The following is a 13,798-nucleotide window of genomic DNA, read 5'->3' on the forward strand; positions in this document are numbered from 1 at the left end:
CACAACTCAAGGGGCTGGGACTAAAAACCTGTTGGACCGCAATCCCAGCTCAACCGACAGGAATTTTCCACTCGGGCCGGCTCTGGGTGCGCCGGCACGCGTCTCCCTGATCACCCCCCCAAAAAAAAAATAATTCCCATTTCCATGCAGTTCCCAAATCTTTCAGACTCGTTCCTAAATGTTTCCTCTACTACAGCTGGAGAAAACGACCCATGGGATGGTTCCACGATGGAGGAAGGGATGGAAGTGTGAAAGAATATGTTTGAGGCACTGATTGCATCTAAATTCTGCAAAGCTTTTAATTTTCTCATGATCTGTGGGGGAAACAAACAAACAAACAAACAAAAAAACCCAACACAGCAGAAGATGCCAGGCAGGGTGAAAAATGGGGAGAATCCTTTGCTCCTGGAAAAGGAAGCTCCCTGCAGCCTCGAGGCCTGGGGATAGCACTTCTGCACAGGTTGGAACGTGATTTTAGGAGCTGCCCAGCCTGGGGGTCCCGCTCCGGGATGCTCCTCAGGGATTCAGGGAAGGAAGGCAGATCCCAGGCGAGTCCGAGTGACCAGAAATGCCCGGGATGGGAACTGGAAAAAGAGACGGTGAGCTCTGAATGGGATGGGTGAGTCAATGGGAACCGAGGCACCGGGGAAATGGCCACGGGCCACGGAAAGGAGGCACGGGCGTGACTCAGTGGGACCGAGCGGTGACTCCGTGGGAAAGGAGGGAGGCGACGGCATTACGGGCAGCGCCACGGGATAATGGGATTATGGAGCGGGAGGAGCCCCTTGAACGCGCTCCTCTCGGGCTGCTCCCCTCGCTGCAGAGCGCTGGCAGCCGCTGGAGCTGATCCCGATGGATTTGATAAGAGCAGGAACGTGCAGCCCGGCACACACGGGGCCAGCGCAGCGCTCGCCTGCACCCCGGGGTGCCGCCGGCCTCTCTCGCACCTCCGGGGTGTTCTGGCCTCACTCCCTGCATTAGGGAAGGAACTCGGGGGGATTTTCCGCCTAATTTGGTGGGAGGTACTAAAAAGCGTCTGGTTTTGCTGGGTCACAGAGCAAGGGAAACGTTCCCCGCCCGGAGCAAGGGTGGGTTTGCAGCCGCGTCTTGGAGCATCTGCAAATGGTCCTAATCTCGCCCAAACTGCTCCCAAATGATCACCCTGGGGGGATCTCGGCCCTCGCTGGCTCCAGGCTCAGCCCTGGGACTCTGCCAGAGCCGGCCGGGCGCAGGCTCAGCCCTGCCCTGGGACTGGGGATACTGGTAATGCAAAGAGGGGCACTGGTCGGTGGAAAAGGGGGGCCTGGCTGGCCGTGCTGGGGACCCCAGGCTGTTTTCTGTCGCTTTGCACCTCAGGGGTTTTTGGGGGGTGTAAAGGCAGCGGCTCTGTGACCCTGCCACTGTGAGGAACTGTACATAGGGGAGATTTTGGGGTCCCCTTCAGAGCCACGGGGCTGCGAAAAAAAAACCCACCTGGGCAGGGGAGAAGTTGGAAGGTGTTCTGGAAAAGATGCCCACGCTGAAGGGTTCCCCCCAAATATGGGAAGTGCCCTCACCTCCTTCCAGCCCCCAGACTGGTTTTGGGGGATCATGAGTGGGCTCAGGGCTTCCCAGGAAAGTGCCACGGCTTTGAGCTCGTTAAAGCTCTACCAGCCCCTCCTGCAAACCAGTTAAGCCCATCCAGGGAAGGGTTAAGCCAGTTCGGAGTGATTTGGGAGCCTATTGATGAAAAGGTTAATCTGGTGTAAGTGCATCAACATGGGGGATTTGAACCAATTTAACTGTTCCACCTCCAGGATCTCCCTGGAGGATTTAGGGAAGCGTCAAGCCTGTTGTGCTTCCCCTTCATCCCAGGCTGCGGAGAGCCTCGGGAAGAGGGAGAAAACAAACCAGGGGCTGAAGGGCAGAGCCTCGTGGAGGCTGAGTGTGGAGCACTGCTGTTATAGCCCAGCCGGCCGGGATTCCACGCGGGTCCCGGTGCCCAGCTGGCACGGGGGAGCAGCAGGGTGGGCAGCGGGACCCTCGCAGTCCGTCCCAGCTCGTGGGAGCAGGCTGAGCCCGAGCTGAGTCAGAGCAGAGGATGCTCCTTCCTCATCGCGGCTCCTCATTATCCCGCTGCCCCAGGGCTTTCCCACGAGCCTCATCCAGCCGGGCCGTGGCACCTGGAAGAGGTGTTTGTTTATTTTTTTGCTGTCATCCCTGAAGGGCTGTAATCACAATTAAGAGCGTCCACGAGGCACGGGGCAGAGATTAATCTCCTTTCCAAGGCCGCGGTGCCCAGGAGAGTGGGAGGGAAAAGGTGGAAATGCTTCCATCCCCATCCCTGCGCCCACACAGCATCCCCGGGGAGCGCGGCGAGGTTGGCAGAGGTCACACCTGAGGGTTTCTCAACGCTTTCCCTCCGAGCTGAGGTCGCGTGTCGGTGTTGCGGCAATTCCCGGCGGCTTTTCCCGTCTCCGGGAGCCGGGAGCGGGCCGTGCTTAACGCAGGAATTCCAGCCGGGAAGATACAGAGCGGCTCAGCGCTGTGGGGACGGAGGGATGGGAACGGGATTGGATCGGGCAGCGCCCGGAGAGGAGCGGGCTGGGCTGGGCTGGGCTGTGCCAGCACCGCTGGGGTCGGGGGAGCTGCCAGGCTGCGGAGCTGCCGCCGGAGGAGAAGCGGCTCCTGCACCGCTCTGCGCTGCCTTGTGACTGCGAAATGAATGTGCTTAATATAGGCCAAGTGAAAACATTCTGCCCAAAATAGAAGCCCTTGCCCAGAAAGCGCCGCAGCTCCGGCAGGAGCAGTCACAAGGTACCGGCCGTGGCGCGGGGGCCGTGCCGGGTGTGCCGCACATCCCGGCTGTCCCCAAGGTCACCTCCCCGGGCTGCAGCTCCCCCCGACCCTCCCCGAACGCACCCGGCGAGTTCAGGGATGGGGCAGCCGCCCCCGAGGCTGGGATTGCGGTTGGGATTGGGGTGGGGGCCGCATCCCCAAATCCTGTGATCCCACGGGCGCTGCAGGGGATGGGATTGGGATAATTCCTGCTCGTGCTGCTGCACCTGAGGTTTGGGATGGGAAGGGGGCGGCTCTGGGCGCTGCTGCCGGGCTGGGGGGGCTCGCTCAGCTGGAAAATATCGGCTATCCCTCTTCTCTGATGGCTGCTGGAATACCCAGCTCAGTCAGAGGAGCGGCGGTGGTGCCGCGCAAGGTTCGGGGGTCGCAGCAGCGCCGGGTTTGTGCTGCCCTGCTGGGATCCGTGCAGGAGCCGAGGCGCTGCCAGCTCCAAAGGCAAAGAGCATCGTGGGTCCCTTCCCTGACCCCACAGAGATTCCTGCTCACAGGGTGCTGTGGGTCCCACCCCCCTTTTTGGGGCTCTGACCCATCCCCTGCGCTCACCCGTGACCTTCCCAGCCACGAGGTTTAATCCAGCTCGACCAGGCACAGCTGCCGGCCAGGAAAATGGGCCAGGAGGGGCTGAGAGTTCAGCGCTGGAGCTTTGGCAGGTATAAAGGGAAAAGCCAGAAATCCTCCCCTCTTAATCTCAGGCTGCACCAGGGATCTGCATCCGGCGTCCAAAGCTCTGCTGTTCCAGCCTGCGGCTCACTGGACGTGTCTGGGGAGATAAATTCATCCCCCTCCCTCCAGATTTTGCCCCAGCATCTTATAAATGCTGGAGAAACCCAAAATTCCAATCGCAGCCCTTTAACAGCTTTAAAAGCCATTCAGTTTTTTCTGCCGTGGGGTCGTTAACCCCTGCCCCCACCGCGGCTCTAGACGGACCCAGGGGAACTCCGGAGCCCAATAAATCTGTCACATCCCTGAAATCCACTTAAAAATCCCCCAAGGAGCGGAGCCAGCCCCGCAAAATCGCTTCAGATGCAAATTTGTGGCGTGGCCAGGGCCAAGTGGGGTTTTTGATTCACAAAGTTCTCGCCCAGGGGCTTGGCCAGGACAAGGTGAAGGTGACCTTGGCGTTGTTGGCTTGGAGCAGGGACCGAGTTCTTGGGAAGGAGGGAAACGTGAGAGGACAACCCACGGAGAAGGGAGATAAGCAGCACAGCGAGGCCAGGGCACAGCGAGGAGAGAGGATGTGGCTTTTGTTTCCTTTTCTGATTTCTTCAGAATTAAAGGGCTGGAAAATGGGCGTCCTGCAAGGCCAAAATTGAGGGAATTCCCCCAGCCACTGAGTGCTTGGCTTCGTGCTGCCTTGCTGTTTGGTATCAGCAGTGTAAATATGATTTTTTAGTGATTTTTCAGCCTGTGGGTGTTGATATTTTGGAGTTGCTCAGGTAATTCGCTCAGTGTACTCCGGGGCATGGAGGTGCCTCCTGGAAATATTTGGATTTCTTCCCGAATGAGAAGAAAATGCTGGATTACTGAAGGAAGAGCTGGGCTTGAGCTGATGCTTGTGGGTCTTGTTGGTAGCCCAAGGAGCATTTTTATGGCTCAGAAATATTTCTGCAGGTGAAAAGCAGAATAAATCCTTGTTTTCCAGAGCTTTGGCTGGCTGATGAGGAAGGACTTGAGATTTATTGGCCTCAGTGATGACTTAAAATTTTTGTCCAGCCTGAAATTGGGAGCAAAAAAAAACCCCATGGGACTGGGGACATCAGGGCCTGGTGTCACCTCCCTGTCCCTGCAGGCCACTCACACCTGGGGACAGCTGAGGCCACAACGAAATGGGATGGGAGCAAGCTGAAAAATCAAAAAAAAAAAGGCAAAATGGCCTTTTTTTATGCAGCAGGGAGAGCAGAAAGGCTGAAGTGGGCGCTGGTTTATCAGGATTTCACATCAACAGGAAGCCAGCTCAGGGGGTGGCGGAGGGGGGGAAGTTCCAAACAATGCTTTTCTGGGAAGTAAAAACAAGATTTTAATGAACTTTTTAAGTGAAACTCTGCTCAGGAAGTGCCGGTTCCACATGAAATAAATGAAGAGCTGGAGGCTTTGCACGTGTGGGGGAAGCTCTGAGAGCTCCTCTCCTCTCAGCTGATGGTCATGGGGCGCCTCGAAAATTTTCTAATTTTGCCTCAGCGGGATCTTAAAGCTGCCTTGGAGAATATTGTGAATATTGTGGCCCCTCGGCAGCGATGGGAGAGTGCCCAGGTGGGATCTGCTGGGGGTTTTGGCTCCTCTGCCTTTCCCTCTCAAACCCCATTTGTGGCCCCATGGCTCAGCCCGGGTTGAACTTGGCTCCCAGCTGGGCTGATTTGGCTTTCACAGGTGCTTTGTTATTGTTAAAACGATTCCCACACTTCTCCCTCCCTTCCCGGCCTTTTATTAAGAGCTTTTTCATCTCTGATATTAACAGAAAATAATTTCCTCACCTACCTCTCGGTTTTGTCAGCTCTGAGAGGCTTTTGAGCAGATTTTGGAGGTGTTTGCTGGGGATACAAATGCAAAATATATTTATTTTTGTACCTCTATTGAAATATCTGCTCCCAAATGAATTGATGTTGAGACTGCAGTAATTTTACTCCATCAATTCCCTCATTTGATCAATTAAATTAATCTTGTGCTGATTACTTCGAAAAGCTTTATTTTATTTTCAGAATATTGGGAAATAGCCCTCATGAAAGCTGGCAGAGCCGAGGAGTTGTAAACAGGTTTTCAGTGGTGTTTTTAGCCAAAATAAGTGAAAATTTTAAAGCGCAGGTGTGAAAAATGCAGATTTATGATTGGCTTTTCGCAAATGCTACAATGAATATTATATGTGTGATGTTAGAAAGTCGTGCTGTATTAATTCTCTTATGTAGTGTGTTAAGTGTAGTTTTAGGTTACAACATAATGTTAAAATAGAGATTATGTATGTGGGGGGAGTTTTTTTTAGGGATGAGATACTCGCTTTGAGGAACACCTAAATCTTCCAAAGGAGAGGAACTTATGGCTTCTTATCAGAAAAAAATAATTTTTTCAGGCCTTGCTCAGACTCGAAGCTGCCATGAGGATTAAAGGAAACAGTTGACATACAACAGACAGAGTTTCTTGTTTTAAATAAAATGTATGCATAACCATGAAGGATGTATGAATATGCAACAAGTGTATTGGTTTAAGGTTATTCCTTTGTTCACAAATCATGATTTTTGTGACTTGGTGTCTGAGAGCATCCGGACATCCGTAATTCTTTGCTTTTTATTGTCTTGTAATTGTCCTCACTCTAAACTTTATTACTCTAATTGTATTATTATTTTTATAACCATTTTATTATTATTAAACTTTTAAAATTTTAAAAACCAAGCGATTATTGTTTTTCACAAGGCCTTGCTCAGACTCAAAGCTGCCAGGAGATTAAAGGAAACAGTTGACATACAACAGACAGAGTTTCTTGTTTTAAATAAAATATCTGCATAACCATGAAGGATGTATGAATATGCAACAAGTGTATTGGTTTAAGGTTATTCCTTTGTTCACAAGTCATGATTTTTGTGACTTAGTGTCCAAGAGCATCCAGACATCCGTAATTCTTTGCTTTTTATTGTCTTGTAATTGTCCTCACTCTAAACTTTATTACTCTAATTGTATTATTATTTTTATAACAATTTTATTATTATTATTAAACTTTTAAAATTTTAAAAACCAAGCGATTGGCGTTTTTCACAGCAGGGAAGCATCTTTTTTTGTTTCTCATCCCACGCTGGAATGAGGGGGCAATTCCTGCACTTCCCTCGGCTCTGAGCCTCATGTGAGGATGGTGCCAGAGGCTTCCAGGCTGGAAAAACGAGATTCCTGCAGTCCTGAGTCAGGACTGGGAACCTGGGAACAGCCCGGGACAGGAACCCGGGAAGGCTGAGCTAGAACAGAGCTGGAAGAGCTACAGAATAAAAAAATAATAAAGCAGGGATTTATTAAAATTATCTCGAGGCATCCACCATGGGCAGCACAAGAGCCCAGCCAGGGCTGCACCCAAATCGACCAAAACGGTCCCAAAATGCACAACCGGTCACGGGGTCTGTCACTTTTATTAAGTTTTGGTCCAAATGGTCCCAAAATGGAAGACAGGTCATGGAGTCTGTCACTTTTATTAAGTTTTGGTCCAAATGGTCCCAAAATGGAAGGCAGGTCATGGGGTCTGTCACTTTTATTCAGTTTTGGTCTAAATGGTCCCAAAATGGAAGACAGGTCATGGGGTTTGTCACTTTTATTCAGTTTTGGTCCAAATGGTCCCAAAGTGGAAGACAGGTCATGGGGTCTGTCACTTTTATGAAGTTTTGGTCCAAATGGTCCCAAAGTGGAAGACAGGTCATGGGGTCTGTCACTTTTATTCAGTTTTGGTCCAAATGGTCCCAAAATGGAAGGCAGGTCATGGGGTCTGTCACTTTTATTAAGTTTTGGTCTAAATGGTCCAAAATGGAAGGCAGGTCATGGGGTCTGTCACTTTTCTGAAGTTCTGGTCCATCAGCACGCTGGAGTTAATTGTCCAATTCCAGCTTTAGCTGGTGAATTCCCATCCTCCTTGTTTTGTCTCTTCAGCCCACCTTGTTTAAACTTGTCCTGATTGTCCTCGGTCCCAGCTGGAGCAGGAGTTGTTTTGTCTCCCTGCTCTGTGCAGAGCTCAGCATCCCCCGGGGTGAAGCCCAGACCCACGCACCAAAGCAGCTCAGAACGTGAGAAATAGAAAAGCTCAAACCTGAGGCATCATTTCCCCTCCCTGGGAGCTGGTTTTGATTTATTAAAAAAATATGGATATTGATCTAATACCAATATCCAGCTGTGACAGACAAAAACTCGCTAACAGTTTAGAGTTAGAAAGTGATTTATTTAAAAAATCTGGATATTGATCTAATACCAATATCCAACTGTGACAGACAAAAACTCTCTGACAGTTTAAAGTTACAAAGTGTGTGTTTATTGTGTGTGGGATCCCAAATCCACACCACAGCTTCCAGGTGATTACAGAGCCCTTTTATCCATCCAAGTGTTGAATACCCAAAATACAAATACAAATTCATCATTTTGGTACATCCCATTCCCTGCTTCATATGCTAATAATTTCAAAATCTATTCAGCCTGCGTGGTTTGTTCCTTGAAATGGGTCGGTGTCCCTTCCATGGGGACGGGTCCCAAAATGAGGAAGTCAATGAAGTTTTTCCCTCATACTGACCTTTCTACCTTTTCGATGTAAATATGACAAATGAACTCTTGGTAGAACTCCCATTCCTTGTCTTCAATTGGTTTCAGAACAGAGGAGGCCACAATTGTCTGATGTTCCTAAAAGCTATTTATCAATTTATATTCTTCATTACAAACCCAGCTAACTCATCATTGTGCTGATGAGCAATCAGTTACTAGTTAACTCCTAACTCTTAACTTCATCAAGGCCTACTCATTTATTTTAATTAACTCTAGTAAGGCTTATCTCTAACTAAAATCTTACCTCCTCTAAAATCTCGAAATCCCTTAAAATTTACCTTTCCGTTTGTCACCCAAGCTGCCTTTTCCAGCAGCAGGATCCTTCTCCAGAGGGGAAATTCCTGCGTGCAGCCTCAGGGATTTTCCTGCTTCTCCCCAGCCCGGAGAGCTCCAGGCACGGGCAGGAGGATGGAGAGGAGGATCCCGGTGGAAATCGCTCATCCCTGGGCTCGGATTTCCAGGAATGTGGCGGGGACAGCAAAGGCAGCAGCTCTGGGGTCACCTTGGCCTGGGTTTGGAAGCCACAGGGGTTTAATATTTAATTTAAAAATTAAATATTCCAGCGGTTTCCCACCCCCTCGGGAGCATCACACAGCAGAGGGTGTCCAGCCCTGGCAGCATTTTCCCATGGATTTTTTTTGTCCTGGTAAAAGCTGAACAAGTTTCCTGCTGCACTTTAAAATCTGTTTCCTGAGTGGAGGAAATAAAATCTTTGTTTAAAAAAACCCAAACATTTTTTTTTTTCTTTGTTTTATTTTTTTTTTAGGGAGGAAGTCACGGCTCATCTTACACAGGAAGATGAAAAATTTGTAAAATTTTACATTTTTAAAAATGTAAAATTGTTGCTCCCATGAGTTTTGCTTCCTGAGCATCCCTGGGAGATCCCCCTTCACCTTTTCCATTGCCAAACCCTTTTGGGATGATCTGTGAGAGGTTTCCAGATGGAAGGGGCTGATTTTGGCTCTCCAAAGGGCTTTTCTCTGTCTTTGGGCTTGGGGGAAAAAAGAATATCCCTGCTCTGAATTAATCCCATTTTGGGTTCTTGGTGTTGTTTGGGGAAGCTCTGCAAAGGGGTCACAAAAAACCCCAAAAAACCAAAAAAAAACCACAAAAAAACCCCCAAAACAAACCAAAACACTGCAAAGGGTCTGGAGAGGAAAAAATTTGAAAATTTTAAAACCCCTGATGTGATGCTCCCTGAAATTTCTGTGTCTGCTTTGTGTGGGATGCGTTTCAGCAGGGAGAGGGACTGGGGACAAGGGATGGAGGGACAGGACACAGGGAATGACTTCCAATGGGAAAAGGGGAGGTTTGGGTGGGATATTGGGAAGGAAAGTCCTTTTTTAAGGACTTTCAGGCACCTTTCTCCATGTCCAACCTGGATTTTTCCCAGATGGAACACACTGAAAGTGTGCGTGGGAATTTTAAAACCCCTGATGTGACGCTCCCTGAAATTTCAGAAATTTCTGTGTCTGCTTTATGTGGGATGCGTTTCAGCAGGGAAAGGGACTGGGGACGAGGGATGGAGGGACAGGACACAGGGAATGGCTTCCAATGGGAAAAGGGGAGGTTTGGGTGGGATACTGGGGAGGAATTCCTGGTGAGGAGGGGCTGGGATGGAATTCCCAGAGGAGCTGTGGCTCTCCCTGGACCCCCAGAAATGTCCAAGGTGAGTTTGGAGCCCCCTGGGCCAGCGGGAGGTGTCCCTGCCCTGGCAGGGGTGACTCTGGATGGAATTCCAGACCCTTCCATCCCAAACCATTCCAGGTTTTGCCAGGAGTTCCTCGTCCACATCTCCACCCGAGTGCCCAACTCCCTGCCTGCCTCTCGTTCAACTTTCAGCCGCATCCCCGTTTCTCCAGGGAAACTCCTGCCTTTCTCACCGTTCCATGAGCACATTTCTGGGCATTTTCTGCTGGTCTCCAGCTTTGCCCGGTGCTGGGGATCCCGAATTTTCAACCTCCCCGTCCGTGTGACACCGTGAAGGTGCAAACCTTGACTCATCCCGGCATTCCTGGGAAAAGCCTGACTCACGGGAGCCCATTTGCCGGCTCAGGGCTCTAATTACGGGGCTGTGCCCATCTCCAGCGTGGGAACCGGAGCCATTAAGCCCCTAAAAAGCTCCCGATCATTCCCAATCCATTAATGTTTCTAATTAGTTAATCCCCGACGCCTCTTTCCCTCGCCGGGCTCGCTCGTGTTCTCCGAGCGTGCAGCCACAGCTCCATTATGTAATGATCCCCTCGCTGCTGCCAGACTCACACCGGGCTCTTCTTCACTGTCTTTTTCTTTCATTTCCTCGCGTGTGCCTCTTCCCCGGAGCTCATTAGGGGATGGACGAGACGGGCAGATGGAAGTCGGGCTCGCAGCGCCCCTGAATCGGCGGAGCAGCCGGCGGTGCGGCGCGGGGGCTGGGCAGGAGCGCGCCCGGCGCCGCTCGGGCCGGTTGGGGCGGTTGCCGGGGGGTTAAAACGCCGTTGGCAGGTCCGGAGCAGCCTCTGCTCCTTCCCCGGGGCTTTGACTTCTCATTCCCGGTCCCTCTGTCCCTTCCTTCCGAGGAAACCATCTCCACGGCAACCTCAAACCTCCGGGCTCTGCCTCGGAGCTGCTCAGCCGCCCCCAGGACCTTGGTAAGTGGCTCTCCGGTGGCCCGTGGCTACCGGCTCTGCCAGGAGGCGAGGGATGGCGAGGGATGGGTGGGCGACCCAGCCCCGCGTCCCCCCGTCCCCCTGGAGGCTTCCTGTGGCTTAAAAAGGGGTGGCCAGAGCTGTCCTGGCGTGGGAAAAGCGCTGGAGGCGGCGGCTGGGTCGGGGTTGCCCTGCCCGGGGTCGGGGACACGTCCCGGTGGCCTGGCTGGTCCGTGTGTCCTCGGGGGTGGTGCTGGACGCAGCACAACCGCTCCCGATCCCGGTTTTCCGTCGCATTTGGGAGAGCAGCAGGTGGAGATGGGGATTCTGTCCCCTCCCGGAGCTGGGTTTGGAGCGTGGTGTCACCGCGTGGGGACATTCCCGGTGCCACGCGGAGGGGGAGGAAGCACAAAAAAAGGGTCCAGCGAGCTGGGCTGGGGGTGCCTGGCGAAGGGGAGCGGCAGGAAACGGCTAAATTCTGGAATAAACGGGATTCAAGTTGGGTTTTCAGAGGAAACGGCTAAATTCTGGAATAAACGGGATTGAAGTTGGGTTTTCAGAGGAAACGGCTCAGTCGTGCAATAAACGGGATTGAAGTTGGTTTTTCAGAGGAAATGGCTCAGTCCCGCAATAAACGGGATTAAAGTTGGATTTTCAGAGGAAACGGCTCAGTCCTGCAATAAACAGGATTGAAGTTGGATTTTCAGAGGAAACGGTTCAGTTGTGCAATAAACAGGATTCAAGTTGGGTTTTCAGAGGAAACGGTTCAGTTGTGCAATAAACGGGATTGAAGTTGGTTTTTCAGAGGAAACGGCTCAGTTGTGCAATAAACGGGATTGAAGTTGGGTTTTCAGAGGAAACGGTTCAGTTGTGCAATAAACGGGATTGAAGTTGGGTTTTCAGAGGAAACGGCTCAGTTGTGCAATAAACGGGATTGAAGTTGGGTTTTCAGAGGAAACGGCTCAGTCCCACAATAAACAGGATTAAAGTTGGGTTTTCAGAGGAAACGGCTCAGTCCTGCAATAAACGGGATTGAAGTTGGGTTTTCAGAGGAAACGGCTCAGTCCCACAATAAACGGGATTGAAGTTGGGTTTTCAGAGGAAACGGCTCAGTCCCGCAATAAACGGGATTGAAGTTGGGTTTTCAGAGGAAACGGTTCAGTTGTGCAATAAACGGGATTGAAGTTGAATTTTCAGAGGAAACGGCTCAGTTGTGCAATAAACGGGATTGAAGTTGGATTTTCAGAGGAAACGGCTCAGTTGTGCAATAAACGGGATTGAAGTTGGGTTTTCAGAGGAAACGGCTCAGTTGTGCAATAAACGGGATTAAAGTTGAATTTTCAGAGGAAACGGCTCAGTCCCACAATAAACGGGATTCAAGTTGTGGAGCTGTGTGGCAAGCACGTTTCTCTCCCCCTCAGGATTTTTCATAGAGGTGCACGGAGAGAAATGAAAACGATTTCTATTTCTGCTCCTTGTTTTTCCTATGTGGAATGTATTTAGAGAATTTTTTACCTGGGGTGAGTGCTTGGTTGGATTCTGGTGAGGATTGTTTGAGCTGGTGGCCAATCCAACCCACCAGGGGCTGGACTCTCAGAGAGGATCATGAGTTGTGTTAGAGTCAGAAAAAGTAGTTTGTAGTTTTAGTATCCTCCTTTTATAGAGTATATTAATGTATTTTAGCATAGTTATAATAAAGAAATCATTCAGCCTTCTGAATTGAGTCACACATCGCCATTTCTTCCCATTGGGTTCCCCTGCATTTACAACAGAGCTGCAGGAGGAAGTGATGGGCAATTTTTTTTGGATTAGGGTTTTTTGTGACTCCGAGGTGGGGTAAATGAGCGGTTTGCACCTCTTTGCAAACCTCGAGATAAGAAATACCGGTGTAAAAATACCACAGGACAGGCTTTGTTGAGAGAGAAATATAACTAGAAACAAGTTTGAAAGGATGGCCTTACAAATAAAATTAAATGCTTTAGAGAAGTAGCACTATGAAAGCTGCATTACAGTAAAACCCATGAGGAGTAATTATAATTAACTTTGAAACATTGACAGTGTGGCGTGGCAAAAGCTGATAGGCCAAAAAAACGCTTATAATGCATTATAATTAAAAAATAGTTGGCTTCTGATTGTAATGGCGTGAATTATAACAATTGAATATATATATATATACATTATATATGAATATAATATATGTATATAAAAATACACATAAAATTTAAATTATATATGTATTGCCTCACCCTTCACATGAGAGTAAATATAGAATAAAAATTTGTAAAGTGCCTCTCGGTTACCCCATCTCTGGCTCAAAAAGGAGCCTGATCCGCCGGGCAAGGCTCGGGGTGCGGTGGCTGGAGCTGGTGCCGTGTCCCCGTGGGGCTGTCCCTGTGTCCCCATGGGGCTGTCCCCATGTCCCCGTGGGGCTGTCCCCGTGTCCCCGTGGGGCTGACCCTCGCTGTCCCTGTGGCTGACCCTCGCTGTCCCCGTGGGGCTGTCCCCGTGTCCCCATGGGGCTGTCCCTGTGTCCCCGTGGCTGACCCTCGCTGTCCTCGTGGGGCTGACCCTCGCTGTCCCCGTGGGGCTGTCCCCATGTCCCCGTGGGGCTGACCATCGCTGTCCCTGTGTCCCCGTGGGACTGTCCCCGTGTCCCCGTGGGGCTGACCCTCGCTGTCCCTGTGGCTGACCCTCGCTGTCCCCATGGGGCTGTCCCCATGTCCCCGTGGGGCTGTCCCCGTGTCCCCGTGCCTGACCCTCGCTGTCCCTGTGGCTGACCCTCGCTGTCCCCGTGGGGCTGTCCCCATGTCCCCGTGGGGCTGACCCTCGCTGTCCCCGTGTCCCCGTGCCTGACCCTCACTGTCCCTGTGGGGCTGACCCTCGCTGTCCCCGTGGCTGACCCTCGCTGTCCCCGTGGGGCTGTCCCTGTGTCCCCATGGGGCTGTCCCCATGTCCCCGTGGGGCTGACCCTCGCTGTCCCCGTGGGGCTGACCCTGTGTCCCCGTGGGGCTGTCCCCATGTCCCCGTGGGGCTGTCCCCGTGTCCCCGTGGGGCTGACC

The 13,798-nt window shown here is 51.2% G+C and overlaps 1 protein-coding gene and 1 long non-coding RNA gene across 2 annotated transcripts in view; both read left to right on the forward strand.

Annotated features, from left to right (window-relative positions):
* The first annotated feature begins 3,010 nt into the window (after positions 1–3,010).
* Positions 3,011–6,000, forward strand: LOC144247740 (uncharacterized). The gene is made up of 2 exons (XR_013341295.1): positions 3,011–3,488; positions 5,900–6,000. It is a non-coding gene; the product is annotated as an uncharacterized LOC144247740 (long non-coding RNA).
* Positions 6,001–10,636: 4,636 nt separating this feature from the next.
* The window catches only part of PEBP4 (phosphatidylethanolamine binding protein 4), a 93,162-nt gene continuing 90,000 nt past the window's right edge, over positions 10,637–13,798 (forward strand). Inside the window, exon 1 of the mRNA XM_077789246.1 lies at positions 10,637–10,742. The gene's annotated coding sequence lies outside the window, so the exon portion shown is untranslated. The remainder of the gene's footprint in view (positions 10,743–13,798) is intronic.

Source organism: Lonchura striata, chromosome 32 (assembly GCF_046129695.1).
Source record: "Lonchura striata isolate bLonStr1 chromosome 32, bLonStr1.mat, whole genome shotgun sequence".
NCBI lineage: Eukaryota > Metazoa > Chordata > Aves > Passeriformes > Estrildidae > Lonchura > Lonchura striata.